The sequence below is a fragment of the Octopus bimaculoides genome, chromosome 1 (genome assembly GCF_001194135.2).
Source record: "Octopus bimaculoides isolate UCB-OBI-ISO-001 chromosome 1, ASM119413v2, whole genome shotgun sequence".
NCBI lineage: Eukaryota > Metazoa > Mollusca > Cephalopoda > Octopoda > Octopodidae > Octopus > Octopus bimaculoides.
In genome coordinates this window covers 24206674-24209029 of record NC_068981.1, presented here as the reverse complement: position 1 = coordinate 24209029, position 2356 = coordinate 24206674, and the positions used below count along the sequence as shown (strand labels likewise).

The 2356-nt window shown below is 37.3% G+C and overlaps 1 non-coding gene across 1 annotated transcript; it reads right to left on the bottom strand.

Moving 5' to 3' along the window:
* Positions 1–1555: 1555 nt before the first annotated feature.
* Positions 1556–1628, bottom strand: Trnar-ucg (transfer RNA arginine (anticodon UCG)). The gene has a single exon. It is a non-coding gene; the product is annotated as a tRNA-Arg (tRNA).
* Between the last annotated feature and the right edge of the window lie 728 nt (positions 1629–2356).

The window sequence follows — 2356 nt, the reverse complement described above, 5'->3', positions numbered from 1 at the left end:
TACATTAATTGCTGTGGAAAGATGTGTTGAAACAGAATTATATTTCTGTACAATTCAGCCTAATAAATATAATTTAGCCTAATTCTTGAAGTAAAAATAGTCCAAGAGAAATAAATCATAGTGGCCAGAGACATTAGTTTGGACAACAAAAAACGAATGGTAAATGGAAACTGGCTATGGGGCGAGCAGACAGAAAGAACAATCTTCAGAAACACTCCCGTCAAGCGAGTGGTTTCGGCCGGTGTGTTCCCGATACTCTGAGAGATTCGAGCCCACTGAAGTGATGACTCCTAGGTGTCCTGCTGTTTTCAAAATGCTGCTTTCAGAGGGTATTAAACCCTAGACTTCCGGGTGATCTTATTTCCTTGAAGCCAACCGAAAGAATTTGCACAGTGGATCTATCTAAATCAGGGTTTTCCTCTTACTATTTTCTGTTTAGTGACAAAATATATATGAAATTCCATGCAAAATAAATTCTTGATTTAATGAAAACATCTTTGCTTCGGAAATAGGTAAGCGAATATGCAGTGGTAGCTGCAACCGGCTCCGAGTAAGAAAGATACATAATGTTAACAATTAACAATTCTCCGATATTGATATTTACCATTAAGAAAAAGACTTTCTGATGTTTTTTCTAGTGGCATGTGGACAGCTGCGGCCACGTGTCACTGTATCAATAGGTGTCATCAGTACAATACATTCATAAATATATAAATAGACCTACCTACCTACCTACCTACCTACCTACCTTCCTACTTACTTACCTACGTATTTACCTACCGTCTTCTTTTACATATCTGGTTACTTGCATACATATATGAATGCACGTATACATGTATGTACGTGAGAGTGTGTGTATGTGTATGTATGTGTGTGTGTGTGTTAAATTCTATGTCATAATGATATATATATATATATATATATATATATATATATATATATATATATATATATATTCTATCCATTCACAATGTTGGTACCTGTATTCAGGTAACAGTAATAACAATGTATGAATATCATCTACTTTTCCCAGCTGCTGTTCGAGCAACAAATACAATTCTAGCAGCTGTCCATTCACAATATTGTTACTAATATTGTTTAGGATAAGCTGTCAATAATCCTAAATATAAAGATTATATCACAAACCACGAATAGAGGATAACCACATAGCAGAATGGAGAAGAGTCTCGTTATTCTTTTCCAAAGGTTTAATCTTTTTCTTTTGGGTAAATCTAGCAGCTACGGGCACATTAGACAAATAGCTGGAATAGAAGGAACAATTGGTTACGAATAAAATTCCTGTGATCACTGGTTTGCCCCTTCTGGTTGAACTGGGGCTAATCAATGGATTTACTGATCAATTTACTTGAGTTATGCGGAAGACTGAGAAGATGAACAGTGGGGAAATACTTGATGGTATACAATCTCGTAATTTGTGGTATAATCAAAATATAAAGAAACTAGTTTATTACGTATGTAATGTATAAATTACATGTTATATAATGCAATATTATGCATCAACACACTTGTGTGTAAAAAAAAGAAAAAAACGATTCGACCACAACGAGACTCGAACTCGCAATCTTCTGATTCGAAGTCAGACGCCTTATCCATTAGGCCACGCGGCCGTTCTGTTTCGACTTCGTCAGATAGCCTTTATGTTAAAAATATATGAATATCTAAACAGCGTTTGTTGAATGATTCATATGTTGATATAAAGTAAAGTTCAGAATCGGAAATAATTAAAAAGGAAGCATGCTATTTTACATAAATGAGCGAAGAAAATATTTTCGTAGCATTGGTTTTTAATTCATCGAAAAAATATGAGAAAATCTTCTGTATGTTATTGTCAATGTTTATTCTGGAATAAAAGGTAGAAATTGGGTCAAGAAAATAAGAAGTCGCTGAGAAGAGTGTTGAGGTGTGTCACGTATAGAGGAAATGTCAGACCTGCGCAACAGGAATAGAAGAAAAGAACAAGGTTGGTGCGTAGGAGGATAGGTCGACAAGAATATATATGTGAGTACACAAGTGTCTCTGTTTGAGCGAGTTGTGGACGCGCAATGGCCCAGTGGTTAAGGCAGCGGACTCGCGGTCATAGGATCGCGGTTTCGATTCCCAGACCGGGCGTTGTGAGTGTTTATTGAGCGAAAACACCTAAAAGCTCCACGAGGCTCCGGCAGGGGATGGTGGTGAACCCTGCTGTACTCTTTCACCACAACTTTCTCTCGCTCTTACTTCCTGTTTCTGTTGTGCCTGTTATTCAAAGGGTCAGCCTTGTCACACTGAATATCCCCGAGAACTCTCAGCCACTTGCACGTTAATTTCACGAGCAGGCTGTTCCGTTGATCGGATC